Raw genomic sequence first — 27,096 nt, forward strand, 5'->3', positions numbered from 1 at the left:
TGCCAAGAATAGTTAATTTGTGCTTGTTTCCTTATTTAATATACTTCCATGTCATAATAAAAATATTTTGAAACTTCACAATGCTGACTATATCGTGGTAACGATACCAATAAAAACAATTCAATTCCAAGATGTTACACAACAAAATGTGGAAAACTACGAAGGATGCATGTGAATGCCTTCACAAGGCATAGTAGCACTTTGAGCAGTGTCCAAGAGATAATACAGTTTGGGAAATAGGGTTGTCGTATGTCTTTCGGGCTGTGTGGACATGTTCCAGAGGTATTCTCTCCTGACGTTTCGCCCACATCTATGGCAGACATCCTCAGAGGCTGTGAGGCATGGAAAATGTCTATTCAACTAATCTTTTATAGTAGTTTTCAGTCTGGGAATCATTCAAGAATTCCCTGAAATGAAGTAGATTTTAAAATGAAAGTAATATGTAATTACTTACACACACTGCAAATTTCCTTTTATACAAAGGTTCTTTATTTCCATCAAGTACTAAGAACACTACTTTTTATCTTAAATCTTTGTTCTTTAATTGGTTGATCCTTTCCAAAGTTCTCATGACTCATAATGGCATGTGTATACTATATTGAAGCATTCATTTTATCTCACCAAATATTTTTTTATCCCATTTCTTAAACACTAGCAAAATGAATTTAAGAAACCAGACAAAAACTTATCCAGTCTCACCCAGAAAGTTAACTTTAAAAGAGCCTTCTTTTATCCTGAATCTATATAAACAAAGAGCATAGGGAAGTATTATACGTACAAGCCTGGGAAATAGGAAATGCTGCCATCATCACTTCACTTCACAGCTTTGAGCCTGGAAAACAAAATTACACAAAATCCATCAATGCACAGCATGTGCCAGCTTGCACACCTAGTTAGTTTTGGACACACAGTAATTAAATTGTCAATGTAGCAAGCAGTCCAGAGGGAGAAGACTGCATTCATCCACACATGCATACACATTGGAAGGGAGACTATTATGTGAAAATAGAGATGTGAACAACTTGAAAAATCAGGAGAGGGGATTAAAACTTTTTCCCATTTTTTCTGAATAAATAGGTTGGGAGATATTTTATTTTAGAATAATGAATAAATGTTTAACACATTTTAGGTATCCATATATTTACTACCAGAAAATATTTCTAAAAACTATGTAAGACTTTTAATTAAAACTGTGTACCATATGAAATAACTGCAATTCCTGGTCTTGTTTGCATTCCATCAATTCTTTTCATGGGAATGAGAGTATTGCAATTGGGGCCACACTATGGTGGACGATTTAAGACATAGTATTCTTCTGTGTTTTACTAATGTTGATATTTTAATTGGGGAGGGTTGTGTGCTCCTCAAAACTGGGAGTTTACAGAGGTGTCTTATTGTATTGATGTTCCTTACATTTCAGAACATTTTTGTTCCATTTGTAAAAAAAAACATGTAAAAGTAAATTCAACTTCTATTTAGAATGTGAATAAATCATGTTTTTAGCATATGATACATGATAATCTATGCAAAATCATGATAGATTAGATTAATATATCTAAATATGACATTTTATGTTCCCAAATTAGCAGTGTGACTGCATAGAATAGCAAAGGGATTTTCCTAAAGTTGAAACATGTAATGGGTGAAAACATTGCATTTTTAAAAATTTTCCTGGAAAAAATATGATTTCAAAATATCCTGAAATTTTACATTACTATGTGAGAATAATTTTCAAACACAAAAAGCATGTATATTCTAGCATAAACCTTCTTCCACAATGGTGTAATAATATTTATGAAGTTTCTGGCTGGGATGATATGATGGCAAGTTTAGTACATTCAGAGGATGATAGGTGGAGGGAGCTGCCACAGAAATATGCTAGATGAAAGTTTTGTTTTTCACGAAATTCCCCTTCGCCAATCCTGAAAAGTGAACTGAAGCACTCAAAAGAAGGTCTGTCTACTCTTTGTGGACAAATAGCCCATCATAGCAGGGATGCTTTTAATACAAAAATAAGCATAATTTGACAAATATTCCAGACAACAATTTTTATCCTGTGTCAAAAAATCTGTGCCATCTGTACCAATTCTGGAAACATACATTGTGCAAACTTACCAAAATTAAGTATATTTAAATCTCATTTATTTTACCAGGGAAGGAGGGAAAAAAGTATATTTTCAATATTCCCTGAAATCAATGGGATTTAATTTTAGCTGGGTCTTATTTGTAATTGCTTGTTATAGTTGTGTGCTTTCAAATGGTATGTGACTAATGGCATGCTATGGCAAACCTATCATGGGATTTTCTTGGCACTTTTTGCCTACGGAAGGTTTGCCACTGGCTTCTTCTGAGATTGAGAGACTGGGACTTGCCCAAGGCCAACCAGGGGGTTTCCATGGGTGACAGGAATGTGAACCCTGGTCGCTGAGGGCCCTGGTCTACTGTTCAAATGTCTACCCCACAAATATTTATATTTTAGATCTCACAGATCACCCATAGAAGAAGAAGAAGAAGAAGAAGAAGAAGAAGAAGAAGAAGAAGAAGAAGAAGAAGAAGAAGCAGAAGAACTTTATTTGTAGACCGCCCTATCTCTCCAAAAGGACTCATGTTTATTTATTTTGTCTGTGAAAATCTGAAAGATACAGTGGAATATTTGTAAAGCATGGTGAAAATGAAAATTATTGACATATTTTAAAATGCTGAACTGACTAAACAGTAGACCTACTTCCCCAAAGCACTTTCCTGATTCTCCAAACTGAGTCATGCAGATAGTGTCTCTGATCTTCTCCAGGGCTGTAACAATAATTCCATGACAGAATATTGTCACACCAATATATTTTTCAGATTCCAATACTAAATTAGACATGACTTAATTTTTTCCACCAAACTCAAGACATCTTCCAGAGATTTTCTAAAGAAATTCAAGTGATCCAGATGACAGATCAGGCTACTGAATCCCACTGATAAACTTAGCTACTTCTCCCCATTTGAACATATGTGTATTCCCTTGAGTGGAGCACTGCAAAATAGTTGCAAATCCTCATGTTGAAAAGTACCATTTAAAAATGAGTCTCAGTCAGTTATAATTCATGGAAAATGACAGATTGCTCAAAACTATATGCATTTGTATAGATTGCACTGTGCAAGTGAAGTGTATAGACAGACTACAAAGGATAACAGAAGTCCCTGCAAATTTATGTTTCATGGATAAGTCAAGTGCCTTGAATTCCAGCACACAGAAGTCAGAAGGCCAGAGACATCTGCTTTTGTGTTGAGTTCAATGAGAGTTCATTAGGAAATTTCAGAGATCCACTGAACGGGTTTGCCTAACAGCATAGAGATTTTGATGTGAGCATGACCTAGATTAAGAGATAAGAGTCTATAATACTGAAAAGAAGCAGACTTGATGGGCCAATTTAAAGGTACACCCATGCAGAGAAATCACATCCACAGACTGACAGCAGAATTTTTATAGTTACAGGAGGATCATTTATTGTCTCAAGAAAAAAAGGGAAGTGCATGTTAGCAAACACAGAAACTAAAAACAACCCAGCAGACAAATTAGTCATGTCAAAGGACTGATATGGTGTTTTAATGACCCTGCAGCTGCTCATGAGGAAAGGTTCCAATCTTCACCTTCTAGCAAGGGTCACTTGTTCAACTGCAAGTGCAAAGTATTAGGAATGGATGATTAATTGCTGCAATATGTCATTTGTTACTGGAAGCCTTCATGGACAACTTCTTGGTCAGCAGAGCCTGAAAACTCTACTCATTCATATCAGGTTGAAAGCTTTCCTGGGGGAGCAGAAGACCACATGTCATCAATTGAAGAATACCTTGAAAATAAATATATATAGTGAAAAAACCATGCTTCTCAAGAATAGTCTATACTAAAGACTATATATGTTACTGCTATCAGGTCTAACTTGCAGGTAAATAAAATCAATATACCAGGAGCCTTAAATCAGTTCCATATTCCACCCAGAATGCCAAACTTATACTATGGTTGCTTTAACTTAATAAAGGTGTCACAAGGCCACTTTATGCTTTACATGTCTGGAAGACAACCACATTATCATTTCATTTCAGGATAAGCCCAATCAAAGCTGGACTAAGGTGGTTGGAACCCTGCAATGGTGCCCAGAAGAGAAACTACTTTGTTCTCCATGCATGACGCACTCTAGCAGGGTGGTACAGAGATAAGATAAATAAGCAAAGCATACAGCACAAGTGACCCAACTCTTTATGATTGGACACATTTTCAACTCTGCAACACAGATGAGTCTTATTACTCAAGTAAAGCACAACAATACATGTAGTAAGAAAGATACGGGGAAGTTTGGGAAACTACTGGGGATGAAGAAGGAAGAAACTTTTTTTTCTTTCAGCACTGAGTGCCCAGCTAGTGGCAGGCTTGGAGCAATTGCACAATTCATAAGCAAATCCTGGACCCAATTGGGGGGGGGGGGATTCACTTAACCCTCTTGCCCCATAAACTGGAGTTGAGCTATCATCAGAACTGACATATTAGGAATTGCTTTCACAGTAGCAGTTGGTATCAAGATAATCCTTCATGTCCTCAGATCAGCTGATTAGACCAGGAAATGAATGACCATAGCATTCTTGTCTATACCCAGGGATCAATAAGGCTCAGGAAAACGTGGCTTGTTTTTAATATTTAACAAGAATTGACCCAAGAATTTAATCAGCATCCTTCCCCAAGACTACTTCCTTTATGCTCCTCCATAGTTTCTGTCACGACCCAGGCTACAGAGCACCAATAACCATACACAGAGGCCAGATTCTATCTAATATCTTTATTAAAGAAATATATAAAGTTAGTAAAAGCAAATGTAAAAGTTAGTCCAGAAGCAGACCTTTCAGGAAAGGTCACAATTAGTCCAAAGAAACAATGTCCAATATGAAATATTAAGGTTCAAAGTTGTAATCCAATAACCGAAACACTCACTTTGCCAGGCAAAGTGAGGGGAGATGACAAGGTCCTTTAGTCCATGAACTTGAGCAAGGCTAGGAAATAACTTGATACTTGAAACAAGGCTTGAAACGTGGAACAAGGTAACGAGGAACAAGAACAAGGTCCGTGGAATAACTTGGTAAAATCCGTGAAACAAGGCAAGGGTTAGTCCTGGGAAACAAGGCAAGATCCGTAGGTAAACAAAGGCTGGGAAACAGGAGCGAAGGCTGGAAACAAGGCAAGGCTTGAGCAGGAACGAGGCTTGAATCGGAGCGCGCTGTCCAGACACAACTCGCTCCGGAGGCTGACGAATTGACTCCGCGAAGTTACTACGCGGGTAAAACACCTATAAAGAGTCTAACTTTCCCGCCGAAGCAGTTCTCTGGGAACCAGAAACGAAAGCTAAACTCTGAGACCAGATGTCTGACTCCTTAAAGATTCTCACGAAAAGCAGACTTAATTGGGTACATTCTTAGCTGCTATCCTCGCACTCCTGCGCGAAGCTGCTTCCAAACCCCTCTGTTGTTTACAAAACTCATGGCGAGAGAACACGGGAGATGTAGGCTCAGGGTTTGTTTGACATACTTCTGGGACACAACTTTCTTGCAGGTGCAAGGTTCCCAGATCTGCCTGGGAAAGATCTGGCTGAGAAGATTCCAGTTCTGACTGGGAAGGTAAAAAACCCAAGTTTTCTTCTTCATCAGGCATTACAATGTCATGAGCAGGACTACAAGGCCCATGAGTCATCACACTATCCCCCTCCTCAAGGCCCCTCCCAAACTGGGACTCTCTCCCCGAGGTGCGAGGTCGTGGCTTGGCGGGATAGGTTTGATGAAAGCGGCGGGTTAGATCAGGAGCATGGACTGTGGAGGCGTCTTCCCAAGAGCGTTCCTCAGGGCCAAAACCCACCCAGTCAATGAGATATTGCAGGCGGCGGCGGTGAAAGCGAGAATCTAAAATGTCCTGAACCTCGAACTCGTCCTCCCCATCCACCAAAATAGGGACGGGGGCCGGCCGGTCTACATCTGGCCGCACACCATCCGCCGGAAGGAGCAGGGAGCGGTGAAACACTGGGTGAATGCGCATTGAACGTGGAAGTTGGAGTTTGAAAGTCACGGGGTTTAATTGCGCCACCACTGGATAGGGGCCAATGAAACGGGCATCTAACTTCCGGCAAGGGCGGTGGGAGGGCAAAAAGCGAGTGGACAGAAAAACCCGATCTCCTACCTTGATTTCGGGGCCCGGCTGGCGATGTTTGTCCGCGTGACGTTTATAGTCCTCCTTGGCTTGTTCCAGTTGCTGGAGCAAAAGTTGTTGCACCGCTGTGAGTTCCTGCAGCCAATCTTCTGCTGCGGGAACTTCTGAAGTTTCAATGACAGGGGGAAAGAAACGTGGATGGAAGCCGTAGTTTGCAAAGAACGGCGTTTCTTTTGTAGAAGCCTGGACTCCATTGTTGTAGGCAAATTCCGACAGTGGTAACAGAGAAGCCCAATTGTCCTGTTGGTAGTTTACATAACAGCGAAGGTACTGTTCCAAAGTGGCATTGGTGCGCTCCGTTTGCCCATCCGTTTGGGGATGATGAGCTGAAGATAAACGAGAGTCTATGCCCAATAGTTTTTGTAGTGCCTTCCAGAAACGAGAGGTGAATTGGGATCCACGGTCTGTGACCAAACTCTTGGGCAATCCATGTAGTCTGAAAACATGTTGGAGGAATAAATCTGCAGTCTCTTGGGCCGTGGGAAGACCTTCACAGGGAATGAAATGGGCTAACTTGGTGAAAAGGTCCACCACCACTAGGATCGTGGTGAATCCACAGGAAGGTGGTAAGTCAGTGATAAAATCCGCAGAAATTATTTCCCATGGGCGAGATGGGTTAGGAAGGGGGTGTAGAAGCCCTGAGGGCTTCTCCCTTCTTATCTTGGAGCGCTGGCATACTGGGCAGGTGTTAACATATTTTTCCACATCCTTGCGGATCTTGGGCCACCAGAAATCTCTTAGGATCAAATGCATGGTTTTAAATAGTCCGAAATGCCCTGCTGGTTTGCAGTCATGACACAGACGAAGTACTTTTTCCCTGCCCGGTCCGGGTGGGATATAAACATGATTTCTATAGCAAAGCAGTCCATCTTTAAGCGAAAAGGGAAAGTGCAGACCTTGACGAAGTTGGTCCTGCGCCCAGGCATCTGCTTGCTGACTAGCCCTGATTTCTTGAGCACAGATGGGCCCTGGATTAGGGGGAGTTGAATCAATGGGAGTGGATTTGGTGTTCCCCACTGTGAGCGTGGCAAAGTTCTCGGGTTGTAGTAGTTGGGATTCAAAGGTCTCCTTGCGTCCTGCAGCGTATTCTGGTTTACGTGACAGGGCGTCTGCTTGCTTGGTTTGGGCTGGGGTCACATAATGAATCTGGAAGTTGAAACGTTCAAAGAATAAAGCCCAACGTTGCTGCCTTTGATTTAGCTTGCGGGCAGTTCTTAGATGTTCTAGATTCCGATGATCAGTGTGGACTTCAATGGGAAATTTGGCCCCTTCTAGCCAATGTCTCCAAGTTTCAAAAGCTGCCTTTATGGCTAATAGTTCTTTTTCCCAAATGGTATAGTTCCTCTCTGGTGCGGTTAGTTGACGAGAATAATAAGCACAAGGATGAAGGTGATCTCCCACCGGTTGTAGGAGCACAGCCCCAATTGCCACATCAGAGGCGTCCGCTTGCACCACAAAAAGGGTTTCAGGATCTGGATGCTGAAGGATTGGCTGGGATGTGAATAATTTCTTTAGTTGCTGGAACCCTTTCTCTGCTTGATCAGTCCAGCGGAAGGGCCGTTTTCCACGGATGCAGCTAGTGATTGGGTCAGACCAGCGGGCAAAATCTGGAATGAACTTGCGGTAGTAGTTCGCGAACCCCAAGAATCGCTGCACCTCTTTCTTGTTAGTTGGCGCCCGCCATTCCAATACTGCGGAAACCTTGGCTGGATCCATGGAGAGCCCTAGAGGCGAGATACGGTATCCAAGGAAATCTACCTCTTGTAGATCAAAAGCGCATTTTTCCAGCTTGGCATAAAGTCCATGATCCCGCAATCGTTGTAACACCATTTTGACGTGGTTCTCATGTTCTGATTGTGATCTAGAAAACACCAAAAAATCGTCCAGGTAGATTATCAAGAACCTATCTAGATAGTCCTGGAAAATGTCATTGACAAAATGCTGGAACGTTGCGGGAGCTCCGCATAATCCATAATTCATAACTCGGGACTCGAATAATCCGAATTTAGTCTGGAAGGCGGTCTTCCACTCGTCCCCTTCTCTGATGCGAACTAAGTTGTAAGCTCCCCGAAGATCCAGCTTGGTGTAAACCTTGGCTCCTCGAAGTCGGTCTAGTAGATCCGAGATTAAGGGCAGGGGGTAGCTGTTCCGCTTGGTGATATTATTCAATGCTCTGTAGTCCACCACCAAGCGTAATTCCCCTGACTTCTTCTTCACAAACATCACTGGGGAGGCGGCTGGGGATTGAGAGGGTCTGATGAATCCCTTGCGAAGGTTTGTCCCTATGAATTCCCTGAGAGCTTCTTGCTCTGGTTCAGTCAGGGAGTAGAGATGCCCTCGCGGGATCGGGGCCCCCTCCACCAAGTCAATGGCACAGTCATAAGGTCTATGTGGGGGTAACCTTTCGGCTTCTTTTTCATTGAATACATCCCAATACTCGGAGTACTTCTTTGGCAAGGTAATAATGGGCTCGGTGTCTGTGGCATGGCAGACCTTGGCTACGAGGCAATGATTTTGGCAGTACTCTGAAGCAAACTGCAGTTCTCTGTTGGACCAGGAGATGCTTGGGTCGTGAAGTGTCAGCCATGGAATCCCCAAAATCACAGGGAAATGGGGAACCTCAGTAACAAAGACGGAAATCTCTTCCATATGTTCCCTTATCCACATCCTGGTGGGTTCCGACCACTGGCTTACGGGGCCCGTCTTGAGAGGGCGACCATCAATGGCTTGCACCACACGGGCATTCTTGAAGTCATGATATTGTAATCCCAGAGAGTCGGCATACTCTCTATCAATGAAATTGTTGGTAGCTCCTGAGTCTATCATGGCGTGGATCATGACGGGTCCCTTTTTTGCTGACCATAAGGTGACCACTAGAAGGAACAGGACCCCGGTTGGCGGCTCTTGAACGGGTTTCTTGACCGGGTTGGCGAGCCTCTCTACGCCCGGTCGTTGGCTTCCCCCGCCGGCTATGTGCCAGCCGCCTCAGACGCCTTCGTCTCCGTGGAGGACGCCGCCGCAAGACGGGCGGCGGGCTTCCCTTTGGCTGGGCACTCTCTGGCGAAGTGGCCCCCATTCCCGCAATACCAGCAGAGATTTAGGCGTTGGCGGCGGGCCTTCTCGGCGGCATCTAATCTGGGACGCACATTGCCCAACTGCATCGGCACCTCCTCGCTCCCTCTGGGGTATGGGGATGGTGGTGGGGGTCTCCACACTGGACGCGGCTGAACGCTGGCGGGAGCGGAGGGTTTTGCCCCAGCTCTACCGCTCTGGCCTCGGACCCACTGTTTTCTGTTGGCAATCATGACTTCAGCCCGTAAACATTGATCGATGAGTGCTTCCAGCGTTTGGGGAGGATCCACCTTGGAGATTTCCTCCAGCATTTCAATGTTGAGACCCTCCCGAAATTGTCCTCTGAGGGCAACATCGTTCCAGCCGGTGTTGTGGGCCAGCACTCGGAACTCGGCTATGTACTGAGACATGGGTCTGTCTCCTTGGAAGAGGCGGCGGAGTTTGTGCCCGGCGGCCTCCAAATTGTCCTCGATTCCCCAGGTCGCCTTAAGGTGGTCCAAGAAATGTTGCGCTGACCTTAGATGTGGGGAGGCTTGGTCGAACAGAGCCGTCGCCCAGTTAGCCGCTGGCCCGTCTAGGAGACTGTAAATCCACGCCACCTTGATGTCTTCCTGGGGAAACTCGGCATCACGGGCCTCTAGATAAGCTTGGCATTGGCGACGGAAAACATGAACCTTAGAAGCTTCTCCAGTAAACTTGGTTGGCAACGCCATGGCCGGAAGACGGATTCCGCGTTCCTTCAAACCCTTTATTTCCCCATCCTGTGCATTGAGCTTATCACGGATTCGGTCCACCTCATCCTTGTCGATGGTGTAGGTAATCGGCTGGCCGCTCGGCCCAGGTACGGTTCCGGTAGACATTCTGGCCGAGGTTAATTGGTGCTTAGGGGGGCGCGGAGTCAAACTGTCACGACCCAGGCTACAGAGCACCAATAACCATACGCAGAGGCCAGATTCTATCTAATATCTTTATTAAAGAAATATATAAAGTTAGTAAAAGCAAATGTAAAAGTTAGTCCAGAAGCAGACCTTTCAGGAAAGGTCACAATTAGTCCAAAGAAACAATGTCCAATATGAAATATTAAGGTTCAAAGTTGTAATCCAATAACCGAAACACTCACTTTGCCAGGCAAAGTGAGGGGAGATGACAAGGTCCTTTAGTCCATGAACTTGAGCAAGGCTAGGAAATAACTTGATACTTGAAACAAGGCTTGAAACGTGGAACAAGGTAACGAGGAACAAGAACAAGGTCCGTGGAATAACTTGGTAAAATCCGTGAAACAAGGCAAGGGTTAGTCCTGGGAAACAAGGCAAGATCCGTAGGTAAACAAAGGCTGGGAAACAGGAGCGAAGGCTGGAAACAAGGCAAGGCTTGAGCAGGAACGAGGCTTGAATCGGAGCGCGCTGTCCAGACACAACTCGCTCCGGAGGCTGACGAATTGACTCCGCGAAGTTACTACGCGGGTAAAACACCTATAAAGAGTCTAACTTTCCCGCCGAAGCAGTTCTCTGGGAACCAGAAACGAAAGCTAAACTCTGAGACCAGATGTCTGACTCCTTAAAGATTCTCACGAAAAGCAGACTTAATTGGGTACATTCTTAGCTGCTATCCTCGCACTCCTGCGCGAAGCTGCTTCCAAACCCCTCTGTTGTTTACAAAACTCATGGCGAGAGAACACGGGAGATGTAGGCTCAGGGTTTGTTTGACATACTTCTGGGACACAACTTTCTTGCAGGTGCAAGGTTCCCAGATCTGCCTGGGAAAGATCTGGCTGAGAAGATTCCAGTTCTGACTGGGAAGGTAAAAAACCCAAGTTTTCTTCTTCATCAGGCATTACAATGTCATGAGCAGGACTACAAGGCCCATGAGTCATCACAGTTTCCCCCAATTTTGGTGGCTTTAAAAAAATCATTAGGTAGAATGGATGTTGTCTGTGGATCACAGGTTGGTCATTCATTTCCTGGTCTAATCGGCATAGTTCAACCTCAAATATTGATATATTGCACTTAGTTTAGATGAATTTCTATTTACATTAGTTAACCTCAGTTGTTTGATCCTTGATGGCTCAAAATACAGATTGAAAAATCAAGATGCCTTATATTTAGCTTCTCTACTGCAAGACGGGGCCACCCACCCATCAGTCTCCCTTCATCACCACAAATCTAGATGCACTGACAAAAATAGTACCATCAACACAGAAATCTAAGAACAACTAAAAGAAATCTAAGAACAACTAAAAGAACAACTGCAGGGATGCAAAGCTTCAAACAGTCTGATAGCCAAAGTTTGAAAATCTTTCAATCAAAATTATTTAATTAACCCTAATTTATTAAAATGTTTCAAGAGTACAATATAAAGAAATTGTTTCTATTATTAAATACCCAGTTAGGTATATTTAGAGAAAATATTAACATTTCGTGTTATCTTTGTTGTCTGTGAGAGTAGGAGGCAAAAGGGAAGCATTTTTAGTGATTTTAAGTGATTGGTTAGGGTTCAGTGTTACAGCTGTGTTTTGCAAACGGTGTCTTATCTTGTATTATTATTATTGTTTATTAATTGATATCCCACTTTTGTCTCCCATCGTGGATTCAAAGCAGCTAACAACAAGATATAAAACATATAGGTACATCTGGTCAAAAAGGAAATAGATATGGTCAATAATAACAATTAAAACATAATACGACAAACCATAATAAAACACATTATAGATTAAAATACAATCAGCAATTTAAGTATAGTTAAAAACTAAATAAACATAAGCAGAAGCCATTAACCTTCCCATTGCCATTTGTTCATAAGGCATTGAACAGAAAAGCTCAGCCCCAGATGTTACTATGGCATCTATCACTCTTGTATTAATCTTCATTAAAGGTCTGATTCTAGAAAAAAGTTTTTATCTGATGCCTGAAAGTTAGTAGGGAGGAGGCCATTCTGATGTCTTTCAGAAAGGAGTTCCAAAGCCACAGAGCAACCACCGAGAAGGCCCTCTCTCTCATTCCCACCAATCGTATTTGGACGGTGGTGGGACCGAGAGAAGGCCCCCTCCCGTTGATCTCAGGGTTCGTGCAGGTTCACTGACTACATATAGAGGTGATATTGATTGGTTGTACTTGCCTTTCTGGGCAAATTAAGATATGGGATTAATGTTTTATTATTTTCCTTTGCCCTGGAAAAGTATCTACTACTCACTAGGGGCAAATGGAAAAAAAAATTAAGGCTAAGTAAGGCAACGTATTTTGCTGAGATTTGCTCTGCTGGTTGGTATTTCAATGTTCTTTGTAAAACAAAGGGAATGGACAAACAAAAAACTATATGGATCATCAAGCCTTTTCTTCTCAAATTTAAACACAAACCTTGTTATGTTCTCTTCTGTGGATCTAGAGTGTAACACAGCCTTGATCTCTGCTTTTCTCTTTCACAAACTAGAGAAAAGCATCCTATCTTAGTACTATACCAAGTCAGTTTAGAATGATTTTAATCATTTCTAATAATTAAAAAGGTACATGATCGACTTTCCAGCTTTGTCATTATGTATTTTCATTCTACCGGTGATGTTTGTTGTGAAAAAGCCCCAAGTACCTATGTGGCTGACAATGGTAACCTTACAAGGTAGGATGTAGAAATGTCCTTCTTTATATAACCTCTTGCATATGACTCAGTTATGGGGGAGTGCTTACCATGGAAACTGCAAAGGAAAAGATGCTTTTGCCATGACAAAATGCACACTTTGCAAAGGGGTGAGGAAATCTCAAGAGGAAAGTGCAAACACATCTATTGCTTGCAACAGCATTTTAACCCCGCTCCTAAAGCAAATAGAAACTCTAGTGATATGAATATATCATGTTGCTTATCCTCACTGCACTGATTTCAGAGCAGAATGGCATAACATATGGGCCATAGCTTCTGTATCTGCTTTACAAACCTAGGCCACCCAATCTTCTCTGATCCAAAAATATGAGGGAAGAGCACAGAAATGAGTTTTCTGGCACACTTCAGTGTACTATTCACCCCCTAGTTTCTTGCAAAAGTAATAAGTCAGGAGCAGGTGTCCTCAAACAGTGAAAACGGATGAAATCATTCCCTCTTCACCAGCAAATATCGAAGCTGAAGATGCATTATGTGACAGAGCATGAGTCTTTGTATCAGCTGAAAATTAGAAAGGGAGAAGTGGGGGCTGCCATGTAAAGGCCCCTGATTCTCTTGGTACCAAAAATTCCAAACACCTAAAGGACATACTTTTTCTAAGCTGTTTCTGTTCCATAGTATGTAAGCTAAGAGGCCTAGACAGTTTTGATCTTCTCATCAAGTTAAAAAAACATGTATGTCTTCTTCCTAATGGCAAAAGTTCTGAAAAAACAAAAACATGATAAATGCTGCTGGGGAGGTGTGAGTGGGATTTTTTTGCGGGGGGGGGGGGGTTGTTGTGAGTTTTAAAGGCTATTTTAAATGTATTCATTATATTTTAATCTGTTCTTTACCTTAACCCATACCATATTCTTTAATAGTTTAATGTTTTTATTGCAGTTTTTAAAACTATGACCAAAGTGTGTGATTGTTCGCCACCTTGAGTCCCCATGCAGAGAAAAGTGGGATATAAATAAAGTTAATAGTAATAATAATAATAATAATAATAATCATCATCATCATCATCATCTATACAGCCTGGGACCAGGCAGACTAAAAAAAATCCCTCCACATGAACCTGCCTCAAATTTGTGATCTTCAGGAACCCTGTTGTATGTCCCACCACTAATAGAAAACAAGATAGAAATAGAAATGCTGCTGGGGAGGTGTGAGTGGGATTTTTTTTTGCGGGGGGGGGGGGGGTTGTTGTGAGTTTTAAAGGCTATTTTAAATGTATTCATTATATTTTAATCTGTTCTTTACCTTAACCCATACCATATTCTTTAATAGTTTAATGTTTTTATTGCAGTTTTTAAAACTATGACCAAAGTGTGTGATTGTTCGCCACCTTGAGTCCCCATGCAGAGAAAAGTGGGATATAAATAAAGTTAATAGTAATAATAATAATAATAATAATAATAATAATAATAATAATAATAATAATAATAATCTATACAGCCTGGGACCAGGCAGACTAAAAAAAATCCCTCCACATGAACCTGCCTCAAATTTGTGATCTTCAGGAACCCTGTTGTATGTCCCACCACTAATAGAAAACAAGATAGAAATAGAAAATAGAAAACACCTTGATCAGCGGTTAGATAGGTATTACTGTTATAAAGTATATACTGTCTAAAGAATATATTTAAAAATGCAGCAGCACTTTGTTAGCTTAAAAGTTGCACAGTAACACACATATTTCCTCTGGAAATATGACCAAGTACTAACTTCCAGCTCCCTAAAGGCAATTGGAATAGAAGGTTTAAAAAAACCTATGGCAAAATATACAATGCATAGAATTTCAGATCGCAGAAGACTTAAGTAAGGACAAGAGGAAACTCATGAATTCATGGCAAATAACTTTCAAAGAGATATCTTGCTACTTGCCATAAAAGTGAGGAGGATAAAGCAACATAAAATTAACCAGCAGTGATAATCTCAGGTGTTAGTGTGACTGAACAGGGTGTTCAGCATTAGCATGATATACAAGTCAAATATGCGGCTATGCACATGTTGAGATTTACTAAATATTGTGCACAGATACTAGCAAGTGGATTTGCATTTATTAGATAACCTAGTGGAGAAAATGACAGCAGTTTCTGATAATAATGAACTTATCATATGTTTACCATGCCCCTTATCTTTCTTGGGCATCTTATCACTTGATACAGAGCTGGCTCCTCAACATTTTATTGCACATCTGATTTAAAGATATTACTACATATTGCAAGGATAGAACCGTATGCTGTTCCAATGTCTTGCAAAGAAAAGAACTACTAATGTGCCATCAATCTTGAATATATCATACTGTCAAACAACACTGGGGTTTTTTTTAAAGAAGGAAAGCTGAATGGAATTCCGTGCTCTCTCCTCAACTAAAGCTGACAAGCTATCCAAGACACTTTCATAAAAGAGGCTGAATGTCAGAACTAAACTACACCACCAACACCCGCCGCCTCCATTATTTCTAAAAGCAACACCAGAACCCACACAGCCAGTTTTGCATGGCCAGTGCCCTCTTTCTATTGTGATGCTTCTGAATTGAGATGCAACATTAGAATGATACCCTTTTGCCTCAAAACAAAAAACAAAAAAAGACACAGAAGCCCAGCCACGTCACACCTTTTAACTACTTTTTGCTTTAGCATTATTCTAATTTTTCAGCGAAACAGTTATTCCAAATCCAAATCTTTATTCACGTGAATGGCTCATTTGTACTGGGCTTGAGAGGGGAGACAGTGAAAGAGGAATAATTTATGGCCTGTGAGCAACCAGCTTCACTCTAATGGTACCAGACCTCCATTTCTGAATGCAAGTTTGCATGCCTTTATGTCCGTGTTTCTCTTCAAGTGCCACATACTAAAAAGTTATATACCGTAAAACCAGAGTCCCTGGATTTGGCTTTCTACATTGCACTTATGCACTTTACTAATAAAATTTCTGTGAGTTGCACCATAATACATCATATCAACTAAGCACTGATGAAGAACTTCAAGGAGAACAAAGCCTATAACAAAAACATCATCTCCAAAACAACTTTCATATGCAATATCAATTTGTGTATTACTATAGGAAAAGACACCTCTTTATTCCATATACTCTTAAAGCAGTATATTTATACAGTCAAGACGATTATGCATTTATTTGCAGTGGCTTTTAACTCAGCCAACATAATAGTCCAGTTCTCGGAAAGGCATGGCTAAAAACCATCCTGCAATTATAAATCTTGATTTTGTAACAGCTTCAAGCCTAACAACTGTTAGTACAAGACAAGTGTCTGTGGTCCAGAGCCCATTTCATCAGATGTAGCTCACAATTAATCAGCGACTCATTTGCCAACACTCTTACACCGGAACAGATTGCTAGGCAACCCATTTTTAACTCCAGGCACCTTTCAGAGCTAACATTTTAAGTGAGCAAAAGTCAAGAAAAATATGTGGTGGCTTGTTAAAGCAGACAATATTCAAGATAATCAGTAAGAACAGAGTGATGGCATAGCCGCCCACAGATCCCATTTTAAAACTTTAACAGTGTAACCTTGCAGCGCTCACTCAAACACAGGTCCCACTGAGTGCAATGACGTTTAATTGAAGGTAAATGTCTGAGCACAGCCTAAAGGGTACTTTACTTGCTCCCAAATTAAAAGCATTCCCAGCATGTAACATTGCATCAATCTTTCTTTCTTAACCTATCCTCATTTAAATGAAGAGCTTCTCATATTGCTATCAGACAATCCTGACATCTCCCAGATAACATGCCAGATGTATTTCTCTTTAATCAAACAGACATTTGGAAGGCACCACAATTCTTAATCAATGTACTTTTGTGCTTAACAGACTGCAATCATCATAACATTCATGCCTATGGGTTCTTTCACACTACACAAATATAGCACTGATATACCCATTCTAAATACCAAAGCTCCTTTCTAGGGAATCCTAGGGTTTGTTGTTTGGTCAAAGGCACTATAGATCTCTGGCTGAGAATTATAAAGGCTCCTAATCTGCAAATACCAGCATTCTGCGGGATGGAACTGTGGTCACATTATTACTGCCATACTAGAAGGATCTGTACCACTACCATTCCCACACTATAGATGTAACTAGCTGTGCCCTGCCACACGTTGCTGTGGCCCTTTGGAATTGCACTGAATAGCTTCACTGTTTCAAAGTCTGGCTGCTTTGTATATAGGGACCTCCTTCGTTGGGCTGGTTGAGAGGGATGGAGTGGCCTGATGGTTTCCAAACCTGAGGGTGTTCCATGTAGGGGAAATCTTGCTTTTTCTATTTTCCTGTCTGGAATTCCCTTGTGTTCTGAGTGTTCTTGTAGAACCAGATTATTGTCCCTGCACCATGAGAGCAGCCGATCGACCTCATTCAAATAGACGGACTCATCCCCCTTCAGAGATTGTATCATATGCAAATTTGGTAATGAGCAGAATAGATTGAGCAGAAAGCTGGTTGTCTCCAACCACTGCCTCACAATGGCTCCTCAACTACTCATTAACACCAGCTTTCCACAAACTGTGTTGGACTGCAAGCCCCCAATATCTCCAGCTAGCATGTTCAATGGGACTGTAGTAAAAGAATACATCTAGTATTATGGATATTGACGTTGAAGTGAAGATCTTTACTGACAGTGGGAAAACATTTTACCATTGAAATTGCTTTAAGGCTGGGTGCAAACTTGGGTCATCAGTTTCCATTCTTTCACCTGGGTTATAAGGCAGCAATAATGCAAGCACACAATACCTATGCTGAATCCAAAGTACTCTTCTGTGGCCATTATACATCAGGCCCTTTATATCCACTGGAGTTTGGTTTCAGGACCCCAAGCAGATATCAAAATCCATGAATGTCAAAATCCTGTTAAATATAATAGTATAGAAAATGGCATCCCTTATATAAATCAAAATTTGCTTTTTGGAAATCTTAGGGGGAATGTTTTAGCTATGACTGACTGAATATGTGGATGCAGAATCCATGAATATGGAGGACAGACTATATTTTAAGAAATCTAAGCATTTATGTTAAACATATGCAAATGTTCCAAATTAAGTCCGTGTTACTATACATATCTTTTGCTGGTATTTTATATGACTAACACCAAATATTTTAATTATATGGTATTTTATATAGATATCTATCAATATGTATGTGTGCATGTGTGACTACATACATGCATAAACACAAGAAATGTCATGCCAATACATAGACGCTTCCCACCTAAGGCAAAGGATTGACCAATATAACCATTGTCTTTTCAATGTACTATTGACCAGCAAAGAGGACATAGCTTCTTTTAAACATCAGGAACCTGTTAGTCCTAGTTACCAGCATTTGCACACACCTTTCCAGTCCCATCAAAATGCAGTGCATGCAAAAGAAAGCAGATGGCCTCCTGGTAAGCACAAGGCACAATTCACTGGAGGTGTCATGCACCAGGGCAGCGGAGCACCAAGAACCCAACACGGAGGCCAATAAAACTATCTAATATCTTTATTAAGGAATTATATAAAAGTAATAAAATCAAGTGGAGAATATAGTTCAGAAGCAGACCTTTCAAATAAGGTCAAATATAGTCCAGAAATGTATTGTCCAATAAATGATATTAGAGTTCAAAGGTAAAATCCAACCGAAACACACACTATTTGCCAAGCAATAGTGTGGGGAACTGTCCAAAGTCTTTCGAGGCTTAAGGTAAATCCGAAGGGAAACTGGAAAACAAGGCTTGAATCTAGGAAGCAAGGTCCGTGGTTTAAAACAAGGCAGGTAGTCCAAAACTTGTCTCAAGAAGCATAATCCATGGCTAAGAACGAAGCGAGGCAATTCTTGAAAACTTGGAAAGGCAAGGCAAGGAAACTGGATCGCGGACTTGGCAAAGTCCGCACTAGGCTGGGAACATGGAATTCACTCTCGAAGCTGAGCTGTTGTCTCCGCAAAGAACTAACAGAGCCCGATACTTTTATCTGGGTCTCGTTTCCCGCCAAACGGCGTCCAGCGATCCCTTTCCCTAGAGAACAGGGAACGAAAGACCCAGCTTGCAGGTGTAAGACTCCCTGGATTTTCCCAGGGGAAACATGGCTAATCAGCATCTTGCTTGGCAGCAATACGGGCACTCCTCCGAATTCTCTCTCTCGCTCCCCTATCCGCCGAGAAAGACTGTTTTCTCTCAAAGGGAGGTGAGCATTGACCAAGGTCAGTTTTAATTTATTCTTGGACAAGAACTTCAGGCAGCTGGAAAGACTCAGACTCTGGCCGTAAATCTGGAGAAAACTCCATGTTTTCATCCTCATCTGTCACAATGTTACTAGGCACAGGACTACAAAGCCCATGAGGCATCACACTATCCCCTCCCTCAAGCCCCTCCCCAACCGGGCCCGCTCCCCGAGATCCACGGGGCCACGGCTTGGAAGGGTAGGTCTGGTGGAAGCGTTGGACTAAGTCAGGAGCGTGGACTGTGGAAGCGTCTTCCCAAGGGCGTTCTTCTGGTCCATAGCCCACCCAATCAATCAGGTATTGAAGGCGACGGCGATGAATACGAGAATCCAAAATGTCCTGGACCTCAAACTCCTCTTCCCCGTCCACCAAAGTGGGGGCGGGGGGAGGCCGGCTCGTATCGGGGCGGACACCATCCGCCGGAAGGAGGAGGGAACGGTGGAACACCGGATGAATGCGCATGGAGCGCGGAAGTTGAAGTTTAAAAGTCACGGGATTAAGTTGCGCCACCACGGCGTAGGGACCAATGAAGCGAGCATCTAACTTCCGACAGGGGCGGTGGGAGGGCAGAAAGCGAGTGGACAACCAAACCCGGTCTCCTACCTTGATCTCGGGGCCGGGCTGGCGATGGCTGTCAGCATGACGTTTATAGTCCTCCTTGGCTTGGTCCAGTTGCTGGTGTAGGAGTTCTTGCACTGCGGTGAGTTCTTGTAGCCAATTCTCCGCTGCAGGGACTTCTGAGGTTCCCACCACGGGAGGGAAAAAACGGGGATGAAATCCGTAGTTTGCAAAAAAGGGGGCTTCTTTGGTTGAATTCTGGACACCATTGTTAAACGCAAACTCTGAAAGCGGTAGTAAGGATGCCCAATTGTCCTGTTGGTAATTGACATAGCAACGAAGGTATTGTTCTAGAGTGGCATTAGTACGCTCAGTCTGCCCATCAGTCTGAGGATGGTGAGCAGAGGAGAGGCGAGAGTCAATACCCAAAAGTTTCTGAAGGGCCCTCCAGAAACGGGAAGTGAACTGAGACCCCCGGTCAGTGACCAGACTCTTGGGCAGGCCATGTAGTCGAAATACATGCTGAAGGAATAGGTCTGCAGTCTCTTTGGCTGTGGGGAGCCCCTCACAGGGAATGAAATGGGCCATCTTGGTAAAAAGGTCCACCACCACTAGGATTGTGGTGAATCCAAGGGACGGTGGTAGGTCTGTGATGAAATCCGCTGAAATTATTTCCCACGGCCGAGAGGGGGTGGGCAAAGGATGTAAAAGTCCCGAAGGTTTTTCTCTTCGTGTCTTGGAGCGCTGGCATGTAGGGCAGGAGTTGACATAGTTCTCTACGTTCTTGCGAATCCTAGGCCACCAGAAATCCCTCAAGATTAAATGCATGGTTTTGAACAGTCCAAAGTGTCCAGCCGGTTTGCTGTCATGGCACAAACTGAGAGTTTTTTCCCTTCCGGCTCCTGGAGGAACATAAACATGATTCCTGTAGCATAATAATCCATTTTTAAGTGAAAATGGGAACTGTAGTCCTCGTTGGATCTTCTCTTGGGCCCAGGCGTCTGTCTGTTGACTGGTCCTGATCTCTTGGGTAAAAGGAGAGTCCGTGGATGTGGATTTTGTGCTGGAAGAAGCTGGTTCAGCTGAAGTGGATTTGGTATTTCCCACCGTGAGCATGGCAAAGTTCTCGGGTTGCAACAATCGAGTCTCTGGGATGTCTTTTCGCCCTGCTGCGTATTCTGGCTTACGTGATAGGGCATCAGCTTGCTTAGTCTGGGCGGGAGTCACATAGTGAATCCGGAAGTCAAAACGTTCAAAGAACAAAGCCCAACGCTGTTGCCTTTGGTTTAGCTTCCAGGCAGTCCTTAAGTGCTCTAAATTCCGGTGGTCAGTGTGAACTTCAATTGGGAACTTGGCTCCTTCGAGCCAGTGCCTCCAATTCTCAAAGGCTACTTTGATAGCTAGAAGCTCCTTTTCCCAGATGGTGTAGTTCCTCTCCGGGGCTGTTAGTTGGCGGGAATAGTAGGCGCATGGGTGGAGATGTCCTCCTGTCGGTTGCATCAACACGGCCCCCACTGCCACATCCGAGGCATCTGCTTGGACAACAAAAGGGGTGTTTGGGTCAGGGTGTTGAAGAATTGGCTGGGTCGTGAATAATCGCTTTAACTGTTGGAACCCTTTCTCAGCTTGCTCTGTCCAGCGGAACGGCCGTTTTCCACGGATGCAACTGGTAATTGGGTCTGTCCAGCAGGCAAAGTCTGGAATGAACTTGCGGTAGTAGTTAGCAAATCCTAAGAAGCGCTGCACTTCCTTCTTGTTAGTTGGCACCCGCCATTCCAACACGGCCGAAACCTTTGCCGGATCCATGGATAGTCCTAGTGGCGAGACGCGGTATCCCAGGAAGTCTACTTCTTGTAAATCAAAGGCACATTTTTCTAACTTGGCATATAGTCCATGGTCCCGCAAACGTTGGAGCACCATTCTGACGTGCTGGTCATGCTCTGTTTGTGATTTTGAGAACACCAGGAAATCATCCAAGTACAAAACAAGGAACCGGTCTAGATAATCGTGGAAGATATCATTGACAAAATGCTGAAATGTTGCGGGAGCATTACACAAATCGTAGGACATTACTAACGACTCGAATAACCCATATTTAGTCTGAAAGGCGGTTTTCCATTCGTCCCCTTCTCTCATGAGGACCAAATTGTAAGCTCCACGGAGATCCAGTTTGGTGAAGACTTTCGCCCCCCGGAGTCGGTCCAGCAGGTCCGAGATCAATGGCAAGGGGTAACTGTTTCGTTTTGTGATATTATTCAGAGCCCGATAGTCCACACAAAGGCGTAGGTCCCCTGACTTCTTCTTTACAAACAGCACCGGGGAAGCGGCTGGGGATTGAGAGGGTCTGATAAATCCCTTGCGGAGGTTCGTCTCTAAAAACTCCCTGAGAGCTTCTTGCTCCGGTTCAGTCAAGGAGTAGAGGTATCCTCGCGGAATTGGGGCCCCCTCAATAAGATGAATGGTGCAGTCATAAGGTCTGTGTGGGGGTAGCTTTTCAGCTTCCTTCTCATTGAAAACATCCCAGAAGTCCGAATACTTCTTAGGCAAAGTGATGATGGGCTCTGAGTCCGTGGCATGGCAGACCTTGGCCACTAGGCAGTGGTTCTGGCAGTATTTTGAAGCAAACTGGAGTTCTCTATTGGCCCAGGAGATACTTGGGTCATGAAGGGTCAGCCATGGGATCCCCAAAATCACGGGGAAATGGGGTACCTCAGTAACGAAAAAGGAGATTTCTTCCATATGCTCCCTTATCCACATTCGAGTGGGCTCGGTCCATTGACTTACTGGCCCCGTCTTCAGGGGTCGACCATCGATGGCTTGCACCACCCGGGCATTCTTGAAATCGTGGTATTGTAATCCCAGAGAGTCGGCATAGTCTCTATCAATGAAGTTGTTGGTCGCCCCAGAGTCTATCATGGCATGGATCATGACGGGCCCTTTTTTGACTGACCACAGTGTGACCACTAGAAGAAAAAGGACTCCCGTTTGCGGCTCTTGAGTGGAATCTTTGACCGGGTTGGCGAGCCCATCTACACCCGGTCGCTGCCTTCCCCCGCCGGCTTCATCTCGGCCGCCTCAGCGCTCGTGGAATACGCCGCCGCCAAATGGGTAGGGGGCTTCTTCTTAGCTGGGCATTCTCTGGCGAAGTGGCCTCTGTTTCCGCAGTACCAGCATAGGTTCAAACGCTGCCTGCAGGCCTTTTCTGCCACATCCAACCGAGGGCGCACATTGCCCAGCTGCATCGGCTCGTCCTTGCTTCCCAAGGGGCTGGGGCCTGGTGGCGGTGGTCTCCAAACGGAGCGAGGCTGGACGCTGGCGGTGGAAGGGGGTTTGGGTCCGGCTCTTCCACCCTGGCCCCGGAGCCACTGCTTCTTATTGGCGAGGAGAACCTCCACCCGTAAGCAATGGGCAATGAGTCTCTCAAGGGAGTCTGGGGGTTCCACCTTGGAAATTTCCTCCTGCATCTCATGGCTAAGACCCTCACGAAACTGGCCTCGGAGGGCTATGTCATTCCAGCCGGTGTTTTGAGCTAATACCCGGAATTCAGCTATGTACCGTGACAGCGGTCTGTCCCCTTGGAAAAGGCGCCGGAGTTTGTGGCTGGCCGCCTCTTGATCATCCTCAATTCCCCAGGTATTCCGTAGGTGAGCCAAGAATTGTTGTGCGGTAGCCAGGTACGGGGAGCCCGCATCGTAGAGCGCTGTTGCCCATGTGGCCGCCGGTCCATCTAGGAGACTGTAAATCCACGCCACCTTGAGATCTTCTCAAAGAAACTCAGTGTGGCGGGCTTCTAGGTACGCCATACACTGGCGGCTGAATACGTGGACTTGGGAGGCTTCCCCGGAGAACTTGTTTGGCAACGCCAAAGCTGGGAGACGGGCTCCTCGCTCCTTCAAACCCCGAATCTCTCCTTCTTGCTCCCGGATCTTGTCTCGGATCCGGTTAAACTCGTCCTGGGAAATGGTGAAGCTGGGAACCGGCGCGGCCGCTCCGGCTCCTGGTGTCACCGACATATTGGCCTAGGTTGCTTGGTGCTTTGGGTGGTGGAGACAAACTGTCATGCACCAGGGCAGCGGAGCACCAAGAACCCAACACGGAGGCCAATAAAACTATCTAATATCTTTATTAAGGAATTATATAAAAGTAATAAAATCAAGTGGAGAATATAGTTCAGAAGCAGACCTTTCAAATAAGGTCAAATATAGTCCAGAAATGTATTGTCCAATAAATGATATTAGAGTTCAAAGGTAAAATCCAACCGAAACACACACTATTTGCCAAGCAATAGTGTGGGGAACTGTCCAAAGTCTTTCGAGGCTTAAGGTAAATCCGAAGGGAAACTGGAAAACAAGGCTTGAATCTAGGAAGCAAGGTCCGTGGTTTAAAACAAGGCAGGTAGTCCAAAACTTGTCTCAAGAAGCATAATCCGTGGCTAAGAACGAAGCGAGGCAATTCTTGAAAACTTGGAAAGGCAAGGCAAGGAAACTGGATCGCGGACTTGGCAAAGTCCGCACTAGGCTGGGAACATGGAATTCACTCTCGAAGCTGAGCTGTTGTCTCCGCAAAGAACTAACAGAGCCCGATACTTTTATCTGGGTCTTGTTTCCCGCCAAACGGCGTCCAGCGATCCCTTTCCCTAGAGAACAGGGAACGAAAGACCCAGCTTGCAGGTGTAAGACTCCCTGGATTTTCCCAGGGGAAACATGGCTAATCAGCATCTTGCTTGGCAGCAATACGGGCACTCCTCCGAATTCTCTCTCTCGCTCCCCTATCCGCCGAGAAAGACTGTTTTCTCTCAAAGGGAGGTGAGCATTGACCAAGGTCAGTTTTAATTTATTCTTGGACAAGAACTTCAGGCAGCTGGAAAGACTCAGACTCTGGCCGTAAATCTGGAGAAAACTCCATGTTTTCATCCTCATCTGTCACAATGTTACTAGGCACAGGACTACAAAGCCCATGAGGAATCACAGGAGGTGCCAAGAACAGAAATGGAGGCAGGAAAAGGAAGCCGCAGCTTACACCAAGACTAGACTCATTCTTGAATTTACACTACTCCTGTGTTGTGGACACCGTTAGACCATGTGGTTCAGGCAATAGCTGCATACAAAATACTTGAAAAGTTATGGTTGTTCTCTCCATCTTCGAAGGTTTTTTTTAAAAAAAAAATCCTATTGTGAAAACATTTTAGCATGGGAGAGGCAACATCATGACAAGTAGACATGGGAGCACTAGCTGTGCTACTGAAAATAGGAAACACCATTTTTTAGAATGCTTAGTTCCGACAGACTGCATAGAGAGGCTGAAATTCAATGTATCCATAATTCTAAAAGGTCTACCACCAAGCTCAGAAAATTTACTTTTGTTTTACAATACTCAAAATCCCCCAGCCAGTCCAAAAAAAAGTAACTTTTCCAAGCCCTGGCTATCAGTGGTACATAACTATCGCCATCTTCAGTTTGTAATTATTACACAGATTCTTTATTTCTACATAACTAAACACGATATACAGGTGCGGCGAGCCATGACAAAATTAGCCGAATTCTACAACAGTACAACCCTTATGACTCAAACCCAGGAGGCTGTCAAGTCAATCCAATTACACAGCTACATGTTCTTAAGGCTAGTTTAAAACAAGTGTACATTCAGCTACTGTAGAAGTACTACTTTGGCCAGCCAGGTAGGTAAAAAAATCCATAAGGTCATACAATTCACTGAAATGTTCAGCTACATAAAGTCCATTAAATAGAGTGGAACGCATGGCAAGAGCACTAGCATTTTGTGCTGCTGTTATGTACTTTCCAAAATAGATCTAGTTAGTTAGCTTTTCTAACTAATCCTGCTGTCTAACTAGTCATCAAAAAGCAACACTTCTGCTATACTATTCATTTTTTACAATGTAATACTCGGGAGGGAATGAAGTTAAACTGGAATAGTAATTTAAAACAAGAGAGCACAAGTCAACTATAAGTAAATAATTAAGTTCAATTTGTTTTAAAAGAAGAAATTGGTAGACTACTCTAAGTAAATTGGTCGCCATCATGTCAGAGTTTACACTTTTCATAACAAATAAGAATCAATGCTATCTCAATTACAGCATCAAAGCCACAAGAGGAGGAGGAGGAGGAGGAGGAGGAGGAAGCATTAGTATATCAACAAAAGATTCCTACAGATGTCCTGGGAACAGCACTACAACCACTAATCAATATGATGTGCAATTATGGCACTCCTACACAGAGATAAACCCACAATGACAGCAGGAGCACCCAGTCAACATTATGGAGGCCAGTTTACCAGCCTTTCCACATCGAATGCACAAGCATATGGCCATAACTCAACCTCAGAAGCTCCCTCATCCTTGCAAAGCCAACTACAACAGAGCTATGGAATGTGCAATCCTGCAAATATTGCTGGATTCCAATTCCTAGTAGCTCCAGTGAGCCAGATTATTGGCAAGATATGGTGAGAATGATATTCAGTCAGCAACTAGAAGGCAATAAAAATGGGGAAATCAACAATGCAGCAGGAAATGGGTGGCGCACAAGCATCTGGAAATCTGCTTCTTAGAGCCATGGGCTAATGGCCCTCTGGTTGGATGACACTTTTCAGACGCATCTGTTTACCTGAGTTCTTGCTTCTACAGTAGTTTGCAGAAGGTTCTCCTCACTTAGGGTGCACCCACACTGAAGAATGCATGCAGTTTGATATCACTCTAATTGGAATAGCTCAATGCTGTGGAATCATGGAAGCTGCAGTTTTAGCCTTCTCTAACCAAGAGTGCTGGCACCTCACCAAACTACAAGTTCCATGAGCCTTGGAAGTTAAGGTGGTGTTAAAGTAGTGTCAAACCTCATTGATTCTACAATATAGATGCACTCTAGGATTTTTATTCTCTTTGTACCCGACTGAATTAAAAAGAGTCTATGCCTCTCTTGCAAACTCTCCATGTCAGATACAGAATACATAGAAGGAAGTAGACAGACTACAAAGGGTCATGCTACCAACCTCTTCTCAGTTTGTCTCAAAGGTGCTACAAGATCCCCTTTTTACACAGGAGGAACCAGTCAGTTTCAGGCACAAAGAGAAGCTGTAACCAAAAAAATAAGTGGCTTTGACCCGTATCTAAATACAATCTCAGATATGGATTTTAATCTTAAAAGATTATGACAGTTTTCATCTTGGCATTTAAAAGACCGAAATTTCTCATGCAAACCCACCACTGTACTAATATCATCCACTAAAGTCCTTCTCCCAAGCCTGATGTCCCCTCCCAGGAGACAGAACTCAAAGGGGCCTGCTTCTAGGTCTCACTGTTCATACACGCTTGCTATCTTAGATTTCATTTTGTCATCAGATGAAAGTTACTAGTTTCCCCAGTCTTTCGGTTTTATCTAT

General features: G+C 43.5%; 1 protein-coding gene across 8 annotated transcripts in view; it reads right to left on the reverse strand.

Moving 5' to 3' along the window:
• tiam1 (TIAM Rac1 associated GEF 1) overlaps positions 1–27,096 on the reverse strand; it is a 289,209-nt gene that overhangs the window by 213,033 nt on the left and 49,080 nt on the right. For all 8 annotated transcript variants that reach the window (XM_008107611.3, XM_008107615.3, XM_008107610.3 and 5 more), the window contains one exon: positions 779–832. The gene's annotated coding sequence lies outside the window, so the exon portion shown is untranslated. The remainder of the gene's footprint in view (positions 1–778; positions 833–27,096) is intronic.

Source organism: Anolis carolinensis, chromosome 3 (genome assembly GCF_035594765.1).
Source record: "Anolis carolinensis isolate JA03-04 chromosome 3, rAnoCar3.1.pri, whole genome shotgun sequence".
Lineage (NCBI taxonomy): Eukaryota > Metazoa > Chordata > Lepidosauria > Squamata > Dactyloidae > Anolis > Anolis carolinensis.